Below are 19,172 nucleotides of genomic sequence, written 5' to 3' on the forward strand. Positions count from 1 at the left end.
CTTGCAACATCTATCCTTGTGTTTTTCCAATCCCATTGAAACATCGGCATCGCAATCACCATCACTTTCTCATTCTCTCTCTCTCTCTCTTTCTCTCTCTCTTTCTCTCTCTCACGCCCTTTCGTTCGTTTCATTCGATTTGATTTTATTCCGAGGGCGTGCTTCTCATCCAGAATCGAAACAAACAATTCTATATCACAGGTAAAATTAAAAAGCGCGAGCGGGCGGTATCATCTCCGATATATCGAAGAAATATATCGGGATTGCGTATCTGTCTGCACAGGTGGGAGCACCAGCTGGAATAAAAATGAAATGGCGTATTTTAAGTAAAAACGCTTCTACAATGTGAACCGTTTTATGATAAAGAGAGAAAGAGAAATATAAAGAGAGAGAGAGAGAGAGAGAGAGAGAAAATTTCGTCTTTCGAAATTTACGATGTCTCGATTATTTGCCGGGTGGTCGGGGAAAAAAAAAAAAAAAGAAAAAAATAATAAAAAAATAAAATAAAGGAAAAAAAGACAAGAGAAGAAAATTTGTACTCGCGTGCGAGCCAAACTCGTCGATCGACGTGCGTTGACGGCCGTCGCTTCGAAAATATAAATTTAATAGAATTCAAAGCTCTGTCAACGAAACGTTGGACGAGGGGAAAATAACGAAACTCTGGGTGCCGTCCTTTCGCGCATTTCGTGTCACGCTCTCCTTGCTGTGCAGCTTGATTAAATCCCGTCCTCTCCTCTCCACTCCTCTATCACTCTCTCTCTCTCTCTCTTTCTCTTTTTCTCTCCAACCATTGTAAACAAGATAGCCAGTGTCTGTGCGTTTAAAACATTCACGCGCAAAATTCGGATGCACAAAAATCACTGCTGACGCGATGCCCGTACGTTACCGTGTGAACGAACAGTTACAGTTTCAACGCATCGATGCGATCTACATTTCTATGTGTTTCGTTCATTCGTATGGCTTAAAAAAATGCAACAACGATTGGTAAATAAAGTGAAACGGATTTAATTCCTACTTGCCGACGGTATCAATCAAGCAACAAAAGGATTGTAAAATATTTAAGAAATTAACCGAGCTAAGTCAGCGAGTTTTATAGTTTCGTCACATTGATTTTTATTCGTTATATTTTCCAAATTGATATATATATATATATATTCATTAATTTTAATAATAAAATAAAATTTTTTGTAGAATTATGTTTCATTCGAAAAGATCGAATATAATAGAGATTAGAACTTTTATCCGAATATTATATTTTCCAAAATATACTGATCATCTTTGATATTTCTTTAAATAGAATGATCGATATTTTGTAATCAATAGAAAAATTGTAATAATAGATAAGGGCAAATTCAAAAGAAATTGAATGTGAACTATTGTAATCAGCGTAAATCTTACGATCTAATATCTAAATAATATCTATTATTCGTCAAAAATTCGTAAAGTCTATAATTCTTAATTTTATACCATATTTCGGAAAATGAAATAAAATGTGTAAAAAGCTGCAAATGGTTACCACGTTGAGCATATATTTTAATTCCCTTAGAAATGTTGTCTATTATAAAAAGTAACGGAGGAATATTCATATTTCCAGGTTTCACATGACTATAACCCGATATGCGTACATTATTATTTCTTTAATATTATTTAAATATTCAATTTCACATCTGAAATTATAATCCATTGTTCGATACATTTATCTTCTCAGTGTTTGGCTTCGTTGACAAAAAGGAAAAAAAAAAAAAAAAAAAAAAAAAAAAAGAAAAGAAAAAAAAAGAAAAAAAAAAGAAGAAGGATAAGGATAAAATAGAAGAAGAAAAGATCGTTCGTGTTCGTTGTTTGTTTCTTCATTCGAAAGATGTTGCACGTACAGAGAAAAGACGAGTATCTTTTTTAAAAAGAAAAGCTGCGAGCCACGAGTTGCATTCGCGCGTTAAAACACACGATGCAATGGAACCATCCGTGCAAAATCCTAGGAAGTCAACGGGAAGAAACGCGATGTCCGCTTGGTGTGAGCGAACGTATAGTATAGTATAGACACGTATAGTACTATATAGTAGTCTAGTAGTAGTATACGCGCCAAACGGGGAGCACCAGTGGATCCTCGCTAGTATTTCAGTGAAGTATCTAAGAAGTGAAATGAAATGTAGACGGCCGGAGGCGTGACTCGAACTCGTATGAGTCGCGCCAGATGTTACAATATTTACTGCGAGTTCGGCCCTTACTACCCTTATCTCCGAACCTACCCGCCTATCCTCGTTGCGATAGCTACCAATTCCGATACGCTCGATATGTCTATCTATATAATATCTGATAACGACCAACTACATTTTCTAATTTTTCTCAAATACCCATTTATTTTCAAACTTCCATCGTTATAATATAAATTCATAAGACTCTAACAACGAACTATAATTTTAATAGAAATATTCATGTGAAATGTAAATAGAATTCAATTTATATCGATGATACGTATTTATACAAGGATACAATATAAATTATTAATTTATATATTATATGTATATAACTAATAATAAATATCACTGCAGAATGTTGAATTTGTTATTACAATTATATTTATTTAATTTTATTAAATTTAATAATAATAATAATAATAATAATAATAATAATAACAATAATAATATTATCATATTTAAAAAATCTGTGCACATATCAAAAAGTAAAGGCCAAGTTTATTATCGTAGAACAGAATATTTCAAGCACGTATATACTTATAAGTTATAAAATTAGATGAATTTAAATCGATCACATTTGATTAACTATGAATTATTAACTTAACTGTCGTCTAGACACACTAGAAAAATATAATATTAATGTCGTAGAAATATGATTGTTAAAAATAGGATAATAGTACTTCTTCTTGGAATATAAATGTCGATAAATTGTAATAAGATATATGTTCAAAAAAAATTATATTAACTACCTGCTCATTTCATATAACTAAATTATCAATCTATAAATTAAAAATATCAATTCTTTATTAATATTATTTATATATCAATATACAAGTTATGAGATCGCCAGTATTAATTTAAATAAAATACCATTTCTTTTACGATTGAATAAAACGCTATGCGAAATTATAAAATTTTAATACGAAACTATTGGTCTTTATAAAGCAAATGAACCACTCTCGTCTTTTATTGCTTCTTAAAAGTCCTTTACTGACATACATTTGATCTTTAATATTTATAATAATATTAATGAACGAACTCAAAGCATACAATATCTATAAAACATATTTTATTCAAACAAGACTTATATAACCAACGATTGTAAACATAATTAATTGTTAAAAATCAATCATACAGTATATACATTTTCATAATTCTATAAAATTTAATCGTAATAAAAACTTTATAAACTAACGGAGATATGATAAAGAATATTACATTACTTAACAAATTTATCTACGATATAGATCATTAATATGATCATCTATATAGGCACTAATAAGAATATAAAATTCTTAGAAAGTGATCAATGAAAATTTCTCTCATTCTCTCTCTCTCTTTCTCTCTCTTAAATAATCAACCCTATATACACAAAAAACCCACGATCATGTTTAATCGATAACGATTTGTAGTCAGTACTATTAAGCTCCCTCACTCAATAAAGATAATTACTTTTATTGTTCGAAGAAAATCGTAAGGCAACCCTCACATTTATTTCATCAAACATTTTAGTACATCTACAACTACGAAAAGTAGGTTAATTGAGCAATATACGCATATCGGAAGAGGGTGTACTCCCGAAGGATATTTATCCCTCACATTTTCTCTCTCTCTCTCTCTCTCTCTCTCTCTCTCTATCTGTCTCTCTCTCTCTCTCTCTCTCTCTTTCTCTCTCTGTCTACCTTCCTCTTCAACAAACCCTATCCCCTAGATAGCACGACATCGCATTAATGTGTAATTGGTGGCGAAGCAGGAAGGTGACACGATCCTGCGTTACTCCATGAGGAACTCGCGTCATGCGATCCACCGATCCTGCAGGCTGGCCCGCTAGCAGCATAGACATTTTACTCGTGGAAGACGCATGGTCCTCGCTAATATGACATTTGAAATATGGCGCGACTCGCGTTCGAAGTTGGAACGACCGAAGAGACGGAAGTAGAAGAGAACGAATACGCTCGGCTATAACGTTGACGATGAGAAAGAACCAACTAAGCGATAACACCTTGAAAACGATGACGAATTTAAATTTACTATTATAACATTCTATATCCCTTTCTATTAAATAAATTTTTTGTTTAATACATTTAAATACATTTAAAGGCAAACCTTCTTATCGATAAACATTATTTTTCGATTAAACGTCCGTATATCTATATACGTATAAATAGTTACTTGTATATTTATATATATATATATATATATATATATATATATATAAATGTATCTGTCTGTACGCTTATGTATATATTCGTATGCATTGTCAGTAATATGTATTGATTACTGTAATTATATATAATGTGAGTAATGATTACTGTATGATCTAGTACTATTTCATCTTAATGGTACCGCATTGTTACTCTTTCTATGTTATTTTCATGAAAATAAATTATGTTTCTCTGTTTTATGTATATATATTTCTATATATGTATCTATACACTTTCCATATATATATATATATACTTGGCACTATTATAGTGATGATTTCTATATTATAGTATAGTAGTTTTTCATGTTAATTTTCCTACGTTATAACTCTTTTTTCATGAAAATAAATTATGTTCCTCTCTCTCTCTCTCTCTCTTTCTCATGTTTTCTCCTCTTGCTTTTTTTATTCCCTTTCGTCAATCGTTCTTCCAAAGTTGAAAACCTCCACGTAATTGACCGGATGAAAAGTCAGGAAGAAGATTCCAGTTTCGTTATACGCGTAAATCGCACTTGCGATCGTTCCTAACGCCGAACATTTAGCGTTGGAGTCCGTGTTTGGAAAGATAATTTGTCACCTCTCTTCTAACTCCAGTATTCGGTATAGCGGCTTGGAGTTTTGGTAAGAAGTAATGTGTCTCGCAGATAAGACTGTGGAAACTTTCGAAACAGCGATCTCACCTCCTTTATCTGTACCCCTATATCTAACTAGTTGAATGGCGGATGCATTTGCTAAACTTTTACACTAGCATTCACCTTCAGTACTCTCCTCCTTCCTCTACGTCCCTCCTCCCTCTTTCTGATAAACGTTCAATTTAAATCTCGTACTTTATACCTATTCAATGTTCTGATCAATATCAAAGTGAAATTGATATATTATCTGACTGTTCATGCATGATAACTACATAATACATTTTCAAGCGTTATACGTCAATGTTGTCATGCTGACTGGTTGTGCATTATTAAGAGGCAAAGATATCAATGCCAGAGACAGTTAGAACGTTCGATCATGTCCATTCTCATGAGGGATATGCGTATATCGGTTACAAGGAAACTACGTGTCGATCGTTCGTCTCGGGTTTTGTTAAAAATCCATCGACGAATATTACGATAAAAGATAATCGTGTTAAAGAGTATCAGAGAGAAAGAATAAACGAGGTGTTCGTCAGTTTTTTTTTTTTTTTTCAATTTTTATCTCTTTCGTTTTTTTTTTTTATTTTTTTTTTTTTTTTATTTTTTTAAATTGATATCCCGCGAAGGGAAAGCATTTCAATTTCAACGAGTCGAATATTTTCGGCGATTTATCCTACAGCCGAATATATATATATATATATATATATATATATATATATATATAAAATGTATATATATATGTATGTATATATATATATATAAAATCCTAGATACACCTCTAGCAAGGTAGAGTATAAAGAAGACTATATATGAAGTCATTTCTTCGACTGTTGACTTTAAGTCCGTGTAATCTCGACGGATGGGAGCGACGAAGGTAGGAAGGGAAAGATGAAGAAAAAAAAAAAAAAGGAAAAAAGAAGGAGGAAAAAAGACACGTGAAATGAATATGAAGAGAACAGAGGGGGGAAAAAAAATTCTCGCGGAGAGAATACGGCTTTTGTCGAGAGAATACGAGCGTGTAACGCTATCCCGTTAGCATTCGTTCATGTCTCGACTTTGTTCCGCGTGCTTGTCCTTAGGAATTATTACAAGAGAGAAAAAAAGGAAAAGAATACATAGAGAGAGAGAGAGTGAGAGAGAGAGAGAGAGAGGGGGGGGGGAAAAAAGAAGATTCAACAGAAAGAAAAAGTTCCGGAGCAAGTTTTCTCTTTAAAAACCTTTTCTTTCGTTTCGATTCTTCCAAGAAAATCCTTAGTTCGAGCATTGTTTGGACGAAACGACGAATTTCGATTGGTTTTTCAAGGAGCTAACAGTCCCATCCGGATTACGGAACGAAAACTCTGGATAAGGTTGAGAAAAGAGAGAGAAAAAGAAGGAGAGAGAGAGAGAGAGAGAGAGAGAGACATGGGTTAGAAAAGTCTGGGTCAAAGTAGACTCAGTTATAGCGTAAGAAGAGTGGGATAATGCGAGCAACGTCGATTTATTCGAAAATCCTAGAAAGTGGCAGGTTTCAGCCGTAAGGCGGCTGTTCGATCCTCCTTCTTTCCTTTCCCATCGACGATCTCTTCGAGTTCCGTTGGACGTAACGTCCACCCCTTCTCTTTTTTTATCCCCCCCCCTCTTCGCCACCATCACCACCCTGCCCCGCCCCGCCCCACGAATCTATCTTCTTCTATTTTCCTTCGTGTGTGTATGCAACGCTTGCTTCCACACCTATGGCAACCTCTTCCTCCTTCTCCTTTTCCACTTCCACCTCAACCTCCTTCCACCCACAGCTTTAGGTATTCTCGTAGCAAGCTTTCCAAGCCTTGGAGCCAGTTTAGCGTCCTCTCTCGCGCCCCTATCTGATTTCAATGTGGTTCGGTTACGTGCTTCAAATCAAAAACACGAACGTTATTTCTGCACGTGGTCTCCACTTTTCTCGTTTCCATTTCATCTTCCCCTTTACCATAGTTCCGATATCACGATGGCATGCGTATCACAACGTTCAACCATGGACGTCTTATAAACTTTTATTTTCTACGACTGATAAAATAGACAAGGGGAAAACTAGAGAAGGAGGAGGAGGAGGAGGAGGAAGAAGAAGAAGAAGAAGAAGAAGAAGAAGAAGAAGAAGACCGAAACGGACTGAGGTTTCAAGTAAGAATAAAACGAAGACGAAGACGAAGAAGAAGAAAGAGAGATTCTGAAAAAAAAAAGAAAGAAAAAGAAAAGGAAGGAAAGAAAAAAAGAGATAAAGGTGTGGAAGTAGAAAGTGAGAAAGAATAAGGGTGAGAGAAAAGGGAAGGTTTCGTGCGGGGAAGGAGCGTATGTTCTGTCAAGCTGTCGCTGAGAGGGAGCTCGCCTGCCAACCGATGGGACACGTACAATGCGAGCCAAGAATATTGCACCTCCTGTCGCCCTTTTTACCTCTTTCCACCACACCTTCACTTCTTCCTAGTACGCTCCTCATCCTCTGTCGACTGATTTCTCTCTCTCTCTCTCTCTCTCTCTCTCTCTCTCTCTCTCTCTATTTTTCTCTGTCTCTTTCTTTCTTTCTCTCTTGACTTAGTACGACACGTCACATACGAAAAGACTGTTGCCTGGTCGGATATTGAAATCTACTTAACAAAGAGGTAGGTACGAAAAGTTGTGAAGAAGGAGGATGTCCGGTACGAGAGATCTTTGAAATCTCTGTAGCTATCATTTCCCCTCAGTTCAGGAACGAATGACACTAGATACGAAATCGAAAGACGATATCAATGAGAAAGAAGAAAAAGCGGTAAGAGAGAGAGAGAGAGAGAGAGAGAGAGAGAGAGAGAGAAAGAGAGAAAATTGCTTAAACGGGTGAATGGATATTTCATGTCTCCCGACGGATTTTCTCTATCTTTATAATATCGATTTTTATGATAATAATGTTATTGGTAAATAGAACGAAAGTGTCAGGATAGATATTAAATAAAATTGTTTGGAAAAGGATTTACTTGCTTTTTAACCTTCGATTGATTTTTGTCTGGTGAAAAGATAAATATTGAAGGAACACTGCTCCATCGTTGTGGCTCAAACAATAAACAAAAATAATCGATAATTTATATATATATATATATATATATATATCCTTTTACTTGTTTATCATATCACTACTACCATTTGTAAATATTTGACAAAAAAATATTATGAATTGTTCATATTCATGGACCGACTATTAGTGTTCAAGCTTTGTGAGAAGATTAAACGAGTCTTTAGTTTGTTTAAAATGAAATAAATAAAATACGGTTAAAATGTACTGAGGCTGATATCATGGCGGAAATAAATAAACAAATTCGAATTCCAACAAAGAGAGATAAACTAACTGGAAAACTGTTTCTGGGTAACAATAACAAATTTATATATAAACAAAAGTGAAGAGATTATAAACGATTTATAAAATTTAAAGTAAAAGGGATATGCAACATAGTAAAATTATTTAAAAAGAAGAATGTAAAATAATTTTAAGAGATGAAAAATGCATTAATTTAAATAATATTTAACAACTCTCTCCCTCTCTCTCTCTCTCTCTCTCTCTCTCTTTCTCATCAAATAAATTGTCCATTCAAAATGTGAATAAAATTAAACTCTTTGATTTTTTTTTTTATGGATAAAGATAAAGGATCTAAAGATGAATTTTATATTTTTATATATTTCTGTGCAAGATCGACAATATTAAATAAAAGGGGAAAAAATTACTTGATGAAGATCTGCTTCTGAATTTTTATCATTAAAATAAATTCTCATGGGAATAAAAAAAAAATGCATATCCTAGCTCTATTCGTCGCCTCGGCTCTGGTCGGCGCTTATATTCAAGCTCGTCGCCATCTTCGAGATGTAAAAAGCTGAAAGGAGTCGTCGGGTCGACGAGCAACGTGACAAACGATCTTGTCGCGAAAGCCTGCCCTTCCTCGTGCCATTTAATAGTCGTGACTTCTGCCTTCGAAGATTTACCTCGATTTCACGCTTCAAACGATACACGATGGATTTACAAGAGCACCATTCCCTTTTCATTCTACGATCTACCATGAAATCGATTGATATGTTGAGATATATGTAGAACATTTAAACGTTCAATTATTTATATCTCTATTTTCGTTATTTATTATTTGAAAGATTTAAAATCATTCATGTATCTCATGAATCAAAAAAAAAAAAAAAAAAAAAAAAAAAGAGAGAGAGAAAAAAGAATATACACCGTTCTACGATAAAATACAAAATTAATTATATAATTAATTGCATTACATTAATTAATACATTTTAAAACATCAATTACATTTTCAATTATTAATATAATAAATTAATAATTGAAAATTAATAATTGCATATATTAATAATAAATCAATTGCATAGAATTTATAATTGCAACAATAGAATTAATTACCTATTTATGTGTTTTCTAATTTTTTTTTCTTTTTTACTTTATTTTATTTTATTTCATTTCATTTCACTTTATTTTCTTTTTTCTTTTTTTCTTTTTTATTACCGTAAGTAAAAGTAAATAAACTGATTCAATTTGTAGAAATATTAATTTTCTGCATGAAATTTGTAAATATTAGTTATTCTATCGCTATCCTATATATACATATATATATATATATATATATATATATATATATATATATATATATATATATATATTAAAAAAATGATACAATATAAATAATTTATAAAGAATGATATAGAATTATAAATCTATAATATCAATTATAAGCTGGATATCTTATCAAAACTTGTGATTAATAAATACGTTTCAATTAATCGATTTAAGAAAGTTATACGATATAAATATTGTATTGTGATATAAATATTGTATTATGAAATAATACAGATAAACTGTAACGTTTAAAAAATTTTCAATGGAACGTTTAAAAATCTAGATATTTATTAATGAAGATAAATTTAACTCGTTAAAACAAATGTATCGAATAACTCGTAATAATATGGTCGATTGAGAGAAACACGTTTTGTGAAATGAGAATGGTCGTGGAGATAAGAATCGTATTGGCAAAGAAAAGACGGTGGAACGTCGATCCTTTTTAAAATGAGGTTAATCGAAAACATTTTGGAACTCCCTTGTTACTCGCAGCACGTAACTCGTGCCACGCACGATGAAAGGGATAGAAGAGCGTTGAAATATCGCGAACGAGCCGTGGTCGGTTTTCGCAACTTTTCAGATCATTTCTCTCCAGCACTCTCTTATTTTCATGTTGTCAAGAACCATGCCAAATTGCGAATCGATGTCACATTGACCTCTGAAATATTACATCGCCTTTAGAGAGGAACACCCTTCGATAAAGCATAATGAGATCACGAGGAAGCGACAGCTGTTTCAATCTTCCTTTTTTTTTTCTTTTTTTTTTCTCTTTTTTTTTTTTCTTTCTTTCTTTCTTTCCGATGGGGTGGCTTGTTACGAAAGAACCAACGAATGAACGAACGAACGAACCAACGAAAGAACACCCCCGTCCACTCCTTCTCATCTGACTCACCCTTCTTCTTGCCAACGTCATATCGGAACGTAGTAATTAAACGTGCTGCCTTTCGTCTTCTTGATTACATTTTTACAATCTGCAAATTACGATCATAAGTAAGATCGGAGAGACGTTCATCATTAATTCTTATATATCTTCGTGTATTCTTTTTAATTTTTTTAAATATTTTTCTTTTTTAATATATATATATATATATATATATATATATATATATCTTTTGATATCCTTCTTTTAATATAAATATCGTGATCTATTTTTTTCGTAATATGTATATATATGTATGCATGTAGGATGTGAGATAAAATGAACACTTTGATCTCAGTTTATTTCTTTTTCTTCAGTTTCATTCGCAAATAAAAACGATTAAATACAGCCACGTGCGTGAAATAATACGGAAACGTGGCCGAGCACGCTTACATTTTTACGAAAGGGAAAAGACAAAGTGACATTTTATTTCGCGACGTGACGTGCTGGAATGAAATTACATGAAATTAGTACGGTTTAATTCACAGAACTTGGCACAAACGCTCGGCTTCGTTTATAGCTGCTTTGCAACTTCTGTAATTAAAATGTCGTATATTACGATACAAAAAACGATAGAGATGCATAAGTTTTCATAATGAGACAACTGATACTGAAACTTCACTATTCATCTAACTTGTTAGCGATATTCAATATTATACCTTTTCTATATAATTGTGAGCTTTAAGTAGATCAAATCGGAAGAGTAACAAATTAAAGCTCTCAACAGACCATTAGTAATTATGACAAAATTTTTTTAATTAAGAAAAAAAGAAATAAAAGAAAAAAGAAAAAAAATTTTCTTTATCGTACGCGAAACAATTTATCGCTTATTCATTTTAAAAGATAAATAAAAGATATGATGGCGCGATCACGAGTACGTCCCACGAAGTGTAAAGAAAATTTATATTGGAGCTGCCACTCAGCGAATTCGTAGAGAAGCTCTTTATTCAAAGTTTCCCGCCGGGAAAATGTTTTTCATACGAACAGTGCTGTCATCTCTGCGTCGATTCTGTTAAAACAATTTTCCTACATACGATCTAACTGTAGATTTTCATGAGTGCTGCCATCTTTCGCAGCAATAGAGAAATCATTATAGAATATCCTTGCAGTAGGGTTTCAAAAATTGTTTGTCGATTACTAAAACACGGCCGACATTGCAGGGTCCTCTTTCACCTTCTTTGTAACATTGACCATTTCCTAGCCACAAAATCATGTTATCCGGACATTTGTCGGCTCGTCTTATATAATCCGCTTGGTCGGGAAAGTAGAAAAGATCTGAATTGATCATACGATTTTTACCGACGGTCGATCTTGGCACAACACAAAATAGAAACAAAAATATCAACATTATCCTGATATCCATCATTTTCAAATGTCCTTCCTTCGACTTGGTAGTAGAGACTCCGACTTTTTCTCGTTCTAAAAAAAAAAAAAAAAAAAAAAAAAAAGAAAAAAAAAGAAAAAGGGAAAAAAAGAAAAAAATTATATACATACAAATATGTTTTTTAAAGCACGTTCTTCGAAGATTTCAGAGATAAATTTAAAATTCAAACGAAGTGAATTTTTAAGCGAATTCAATACTTTTTTCGCAAATGTCAAAAGTCACAGAAGAAGAATTTTTTCCCCCGACATTAGTTAATATCTTTCTTCCTAATTTTTTCTTTTCTCCTGTTTTTTCTTTTTCTTTTTATAACTATTTTTTATAACTATATTTTATATTCAATAAAATCGTACATATGTTACGATAATAATTTCCCGTCATTTGGTTCATTGGAAAGATTTAAACACGTTTTAGACGAATGAAAATATGAACCGAACGATATATGAAAACCTCCTTAAGGATTCATTCGTGTATCTTCTCTGCTTTCGGTACATTTTCCAAGTTGCCAAATACGTCGAATATTGAAAGGAAGCCGCACAATATCTAAGATTTTTGATATCCGAGCTTCAATACAACAGCTCTTGCAAATAGATACGGATTTGATCGATCGACTATACGCGTCCAATGCAAAAGCGCATACTATTATAGTTACATCATTCACGTTCCAAATAACCGGATTTACGAAAGTTAATACGTTCGTACATTTAAATTTCAACATGAAAATATAATATCTCGCATTATTATTCGTTTCTAAACACACAATACTTGCAAGCAATATAATTGACACGGTGTTGTATAGAAAAAAAAAAAAAAAAAAAAAAAAAAAAAAAAAAAAAAAAAAAAAAAAACCGACGAAAAGTTTATTCAAATAATTTTCTTCATTAAATGCAACATAACGTGACAATGTATCTTCCATCGATCGTAAAATATACGATAAGAATCATTTTTCATGCTACGAAATATCCAAGTTAAACAAGAATATCATATACGATAAGAAATCTATTGGATGGATTTCATTATTAATTATAAACTTGGTATAAATAAAATCATATCGAGTTCTTGAAAATTCCAATGCAAACCGTAAGAGAAAGAGAAAAGGAAAAAAGAAGAAGGAGAGAGAGAGAGAGAGAGAGAGAGAGAGAGAGAGAGAATGAGAGAGAGAGAGGAAGGGGGGGGGGGAAGGAAAAACAAGGTGTTTGTTTCAACGCTATCGCGTTACGTGAGATTATACGGCGAAGGTAGGTCCAAAGGGAAAACGAGTAGAAGAGGAGGATCGAGCGATTCAGCTGCGGAAAGTTTCGATTTAATTTTCCGTCGGGGGACAAAATTGTTCAGCGACTGCATTTCGAGAAATGCAAAGAAAATAGAAAGAAAGAAAGGGAGAAAGAGGGAGAAAGAAAAAGAGAAAGAGAGAAAAAGAGAAAAAGTGAGAGAGAGAGAGAGAGAGAGAGAGAGAGAGAGAATAAGAGAGTTCGTGCGTTTCATTTTGGGGCTTCGGTGCGTTTCATATCGTATTTCGTAGTTCGACGATGAACGCGAGAAACCTTCTAAAGTTTTGTAAAAGACGGAAACCGCGTTTCCACTTGCAATCGTCTTCACGATAACGATCACATGGAATATAATTGTAATAAGAAAGAGAAAGAGATAGACAAATAGAGAGAGAGAGAGAGAGAGAGAGAGAGAGAGAAAGGGAGAGAGAAGAAAAGTAAATATATGTTTGCTTTGATAAAATACATCCAACGAGAAATGAATATTGAGCCGAAGAATGGAAGATTTACTAAAGATGAAGTATCGTTCGTATTATTATTATTGTTAATGAAAACTCCAGACGATCGAGCTCGTTAATGAGTATCGCGCGTCGGGAAAATGGAAAACTATAAAAAGGGATGGGGGGAGGGGGGGAAGGGGAAGAAACAAGGAAGAGTGAATAAGAAAAAGGAAAGAAAAAGATAATGAAAAATATATTGCAACGAGAGATATAAAAGTTCGATCGATCCTATCCAAAGAACGAAATAAAAAAAGTTTATAGTGAAGTATTAATGATAACGGGTAATTATGTGTTCTTTTTGTTAGGGAAATGTAAAAGAAGAAAAAAAGAAAAAAAGAGAAAAAAGAGAAAAAAGAAAAAGAAAGAAAGAAATATGATAACGATAATAACAAGTAAAAGTAAAATCGAAGAGTTCGCGAAATAAATAACGAGAAATAGGCATTGTTATGTTAGCTGGTTTAAAAGTGATAGTATCGAAGAAATAGATAGGAAGGAAATGAAGGGAAAATTAGAGAAAGGAGGAGAGAAAATAGAAAAAAAAAAAAAAGAAAACGAAAAGAGAAAAGAGAAATAAAAAAAGACTCGTCGTACGATCTTTCGAGCAGCCCTCTTGAAACTGTCTGCGAATCAATTAGTGCACATGACGACATTAATAAAAAGAGATAACAAAAATTCAAAACGCATATATATATATATATATATATATATATGTATGTATTTATATGTATATAGAAACGTTCGTCATTCTGTTTTTCACGTCGGATTATTATCACTGTGTGCGTGTGTTTCTCAACGACGAGACAACGAAGCTAGGGTATTAATTACTGTCGAGCAACGTCCACTTGAAATGACTCGTAACAGACACGCGTACTAATATACATATATAATACTAACTTATCTATCTATGTTGCGTATAATTTCATTCGTTCCAATGATATCAAACATCAGATTCTATACATTCGTATTACTATACCAGAGATCTTCGTATTTTTGCATTATATATTTATCTCTAACGAATATAAATATCGAATAAAGATTACAACTAAGATAATATCGTTTATCTCGGCAATACCACTTAACATTCCAGGAGACGCTATAGTATGAAAATTTTCCAGATGAGATTATGATCGTCGAAAAGTTAAATTTATTATTCGCGCCTTCGGGCATTTCGCGGGTATGCCCTTTTGCACGTAATTAAGCGCGTACGAAAAGGAGCCTCGAGAAGAAGAAGAAGTAGAAGAAGAAGAAGAAGAAGAAGAAGAAGAAGAAGAAGAAGAAGAACATCTTGAAAATCGCGTCGAAAGTTTCCTCGAAAATACGTCACGCATTATCTCTTCGTGAGCAAGAAAGTAAACTCGCAGGTCGGTCGGTCGGTTGGTCGATCTCTCTCTCTCTCTTTCTCTCTCTCTATCTTTCTCTTTCTCTTTCTCTCTCTCTCTCTCTCTCTCTCTCTCTCTCTCTCTCTCTCTCTTTACGGTATATCTTCTTCCCCTAGGTAAGAAACTCTCCGTAATTCCGGAAGAAAGTTTTCGACTTTCCCAAGCACACCGCGATACAGTGACCGAAGCTTTAAAGAGATAACAAGCATCGCACTCCGATTCTGTTATCTTACTTTCGAATTTATCGTTCACAAGTAACATTTAATCCTGGCTGGTGCTTTCTTGTCATGTCTATTTAAGAAAACCCATCCCCTATCCTTTTCCCCCCATTTACCTTTTACTTTACATCTTCATATACATAACTAACGAGAGAAATTTCAAAAGTGAAGGAACGAAAAATACTTGAAAAATTCAATCAATCAGAATGCTAAAACGCCCTTTCTTAATTTATTTTATCGCTTTTTGTTTTCTATTTAATCGTCATTTCATTTAATACCATAATACAATGTAATCAACGTATTTCCAAAATTATGAAAAGAGAGAAAGAGAGAAAGAGAGAGAGAGAGAGAGAGAGAGAGAGAATTATTAATTATAAATCCACGACCAGTTTCACAATAATTTATTTAGACTTGTCGAAAATTGTATTACTAAAAATGAGATATATGGCACGATGTAATATTAAATAATAGAACAATTACAATTCTCAATAGTATATAGGAAAAAACGAAAAGTGTGAAAATGTAGGAGGAGGAAGTGAGAGATGAAGGTTGGTTAATAGAGAGGAGAAATAAAAAAAAAAGTCGATATTATAGAATAAGCGCGGAAAGAAATTTTGGCTTTTGCACGCTCTATAACCTTCTCGTTAAATATTACATGCAATTACTATCTGTGAGTCTGATAAAACATTCATTAAATATTTTCACAGGAATAAAAACGATATTTAAACCGAATGATTGCCAGCGAGTTAATATTTACTTATATAAAAATGAAATAACAACGAACGATCACGTTCGCGTAATATAAACTTACGATTTTACGCTCTTTCTTTCCTTTCCTTTTTTCTTTTCTTTTTTCTCTCTCTCTCTCTTTTTTGTTCTTTTTTCGTTCCTCTTTTCTCTCTTCTTTTTCTTTCTATATCTTATTTTCTTGTATTATTCATCGATGTCGTTCGAACGAGAGTAAACGACACACTTTTCCTTTTTTTTTTTTTCTTCTTTTTTTTTTTTCCTTCCTCTCGACGTATTGCTGCTTATTTACTTCCTTTAGAATCGCCGTCACGACAAATCAGATTTTCAAGGTATCACGCGAGAGAAGTAAAATAATGTAAACGAGATAATCGAAACAGGTGCGCACGTTCGGAACGACGCTTGCGAGTCGACTGAAAACGTCGAGTAGATATCGAAAGTTTAATCTTCGAAGATTCTCTCTTTCTCTCTCTCTCTCTCTTTCTCTCTGTCTATCTCTCTCTCTCTCTCTCACACACACACTCTCTCTGTTTCTCTCTTTCGTCTCTGCTATTCGTCTGTGTCTCGTTTCGCAAGAGCTTACCTGGCTTCTTAGGAAGAAGTGGGAGAGTTAGCAAGAGATAGAAAGAGTAAGAGAGAGAGAGAGAGAGAGAGAGAAAGAGAAAGAGAACATAGTTTCTCCTTTTCCTTTTCTTTCCTCCTATCTTGAAAGAATACTCTCATTGATCTTATTGTTAGTCTCTATCCGTGACATAGAGCTAATTGTAAGAAAAAGACAGATAAAGGGGTGGATTAATCTAAAACAAGAGATGATCGTCTCTCATAGAATTGGTCTTGATCGTGAGAAGACTACGGTTTCAGAAAGCTTACTTTTGGCATGGCCTTCGCTCGGTTCTCTTGGGAAATAAAAGAATACATGTTTTATGTTCTTAATGTAGCAGCTAAAGCTGTTTCTTCTTTCTTGACTTTGCCTCATGGAATAATTGAAACAACTTCTTATTGTTAGAGCTATTTAACGTAGTTTGACGTATACGCATATTATTTACAATATGTATCTATGTATGTATGCATGTATGTACATATGTAAATACGAGTGACGGAATTTACGAAAGAATTTAAAGAGGATGTAAAATTATAAATAAATTATCTCCATTAAAACGTGAAAACATTAGATACATGCCAATGAATTATTTCTAGTTATAGATAATATCTTATCTAAAGGTGATTTAATAGAAATATAAATTAGAGATACGTCTTTCGAGGAAAATTTATTATTGTCATTTCGATATATTATTATTCATAAACTTTATTCGACCAAATTTATCGCCCATAATTATCTTGTCGTTTGTTGTGGAAAAAAAAAATTTATGCATTAAAGATGATTTTAAAGAATTAAAAAAGAAAAAAAAAAAAAAGAAAAAAAGGAAAATTATATTTTGAATATCGAACGATTAAGCCTGTTAGTTTGCGTGTTTGTAATGATCATATCGAATTAACAATCGTATTGATACAATCTCTATTCCATTTTCGTTTGATTTTTATCTGAACGTTAGATACTACGTAAGAATTAATCGAAGCATTGAGAAACAGGTTGAAGTGTCAGCAAGAAATTTCTTATAAGGGGGATTTCCTCAGGCAATACGAACACATTTTTCTGCCAACGTATAATCGCTTGCTGAGAATCTAAGCTATTGAATCCCATCTGGATGCGTCAACCTAGTCAATGACTAGGTTGATTTCTCTGTCTCTCTCTTTCTCTCTTTTTCTATATATATATATATATATACATATGTGTGTTTGTGTATGCACACGCGCGTATATGTACGTATATGTATGTGACCAACCATATATTAAACTACTACTTATATTCTATTCCTATTAAAAGCAGAATTCGCGATAAGCAAGGTTAAAGTTCATAGAAACCTTCAAGTGTCACTGCTGTATTTTCTATTATTCATTCTAGATTACAATATAAAACATGAAAGAGACATTGATTGTAAATAATCTAGTACGTTTTAAGAAAAAAAAAAATATATATATATATATATATGTACAATATATACATACATACATATATATATATATATATGTACAATATATACATACATACATATATATATATATGTGTGTGTGTATATGTGAGTGTGTGTCTATGTATCTTTTTACTGTAGGCTTGTATGAGTTTCAAGTTGGAATTTTTACGAAAGAAATATGCAAACTTTATGCACATAAAACCGTTTTATATATGGTCATACTGTATGACTTTTGTTTTTTATCAGGAAAATAAATTAGAGCACTTACTCGTTCGTTATATTCACCAAAGTCGCATCTTTTTACTATTTTTTTTTTTTTTTTTTTTTTTGAATTTTTGTCTTTCTCTCTCATTTTCTCCCCTCTCTCTCTCTCTCTCTCTCTCTCTCTCTTTCTCTCTCTCTTTCTCTCTTCCTTTGCACACACTCTACAATAACACTTGAACTATATTTTTTCTTTCGATTAACGTTTATTCCGGACATACGGGTATTTGCATTTTCAATAAACGCATTTCTCATATTGATCGATCAATAATCGTTTGGAAAATACTTTCCACTGAAATATCCGCTTAACGCTAATATATGTGATTGAAGAAATCGAAAAGAAATTAAAATGAATATAAATATATATATATATATATAGACTAAAGATCTGTACAAAATACAACAATAATGCAAATGTTGTACTGCATAATAAATGCAGAAACAGATATCGCTATTTGAATCACCGAATGGGCATACCACAATGACAATATATTTCGATGAATAGCTCTTTATTATGGTCACGTACGTTATTATCTTCATTATAATTTATACGAGATAGAAGATTACATTTGTGTGTCAATTTTTTCCTTTTCATAATAAATGAAAAAAAAAGAAAAAAAAAAATCGCAAAGAAAGCTAACATAAAATCGGTTATAAATATTTTATAACGTTTTTTCTTCGCTTCGTAATCAGTACGGTCAACGAAGATCGAACTTAATGACAGGAACGAAGGAGGAAGGGACGTAAGAGAAAGCTGTAATTTTAAACGTAATTAGACGAGCCAAGAAGGAATTTTTGTTCTTCCTCTGAGTTTTCCGGTTCTGTATGAAATC

The 19,172-nt window shown here is 32.8% G+C and overlaps 1 long non-coding RNA gene across 1 annotated transcript; it reads right to left on the reverse strand.

Moving 5' to 3' along the window:
• Nucleotides 1-10,809: 10,809 nt before the first annotated feature.
• On the reverse strand, nt 10,810-16,450 carry LOC124954654. The gene is made up of 2 exons (XR_007102602.1): nt 16,110-16,450; nt 10,810-11,971 (listed from the first exon to the last, which is right to left on the reverse strand). It is a non-coding gene; the product is annotated as an uncharacterized LOC124954654 (long non-coding RNA).
• Nucleotides 16,451-19,172: the final 2,722 nt, after the last annotated feature.

The sequence above is a fragment of the Vespa velutina genome, chromosome 16, assembly GCF_912470025.1.
Source record: "Vespa velutina chromosome 16, iVesVel2.1, whole genome shotgun sequence".
NCBI lineage: Eukaryota > Metazoa > Arthropoda > Insecta > Hymenoptera > Vespidae > Vespa > Vespa velutina.